The sequence below is a fragment of the Hipposideros armiger genome, unplaced genomic scaffold, assembly GCF_001890085.2.
Source record: "Hipposideros armiger isolate ML-2016 unplaced genomic scaffold, ASM189008v1 scaffold_1493, whole genome shotgun sequence".
In the NCBI taxonomy this organism is placed as follows: Eukaryota; Metazoa; Chordata; class Mammalia; order Chiroptera; family Hipposideridae; genus Hipposideros; species Hipposideros armiger.
In genome coordinates, this window is record NW_017732843.1 from 145292 (window position 1) to 146253 (window position 962).

Sequence of the window (962 nt, forward strand, 5' to 3'; positions counted from 1 at the left end):
TCTGTCAAAAACTAATTGAATTATACACTTAAAATTAGTTCAGATTATTGTTTCCAAATTGTTATTCATTAAATTTTATTTAAAAACCATGGCAATATTATTTACTAGTGATTAAAAGTCTAACTCAAACTGGGATTATACAGAATATCTTTAGTGATTTCAATGAAAATATTAAAAGAATTTTTATTACAAAGGTTAATAGGAAATACCCACATTTCCAAATTATGAATCACATGCTCAAGTAACCATTTTATAAAAAGATATATCATAATAAGAAAGCACTTACTTCAAAATATCTTAAACATACCATCTTAGAGTAGACTGACACATGCCTCTAAATAGAATGAAATTGGTAACAATAAAAAAAATGTGCACATACTCATGAGAAAAACTATTAGTAAACTAGGCAGTAAGGGGATCTTCCTTAACTTAATAAAGAATACCTACAAAAACCTATAGCTAACGTTATACATAATAATGAGAAGTTTGTAGCTTTCCCACTTATATCAATAAGAAGACAAATTGCATAGATTGTAAAGGAAGAAATAAGACTGCCTTTGTTCACAGATGACATGCTCACCTATGTAGAAAGTCCAAAAGAATTCCCAAGAAAACTTCTGGAACTAATATAAAGAATAAAAGGTTAATATACAATGCCTATTACTTTCCTATATATCAGCAATGAACAAGTGAAATTGAAAACACAATCCCACTTACATTAATAATGCCCAAAATTAAATATTTAGATATAAATCTAACAAAATATGTACAAAATCTAAGTGACAAAAAGTACAAAGCTGATGAATGACATTAAAGAACTAAATAAATGAAAAAATAGTCCATGTTCATGGATAGGAAAACTCAATATTGTCAAGATGTCAGCTCTTCCCAACTTATCTATAGTCAATGCAACCCCATCAAATTCCCAGCAAGTTTGTGTGTGTGTGTGTGTGTGTGTGTGT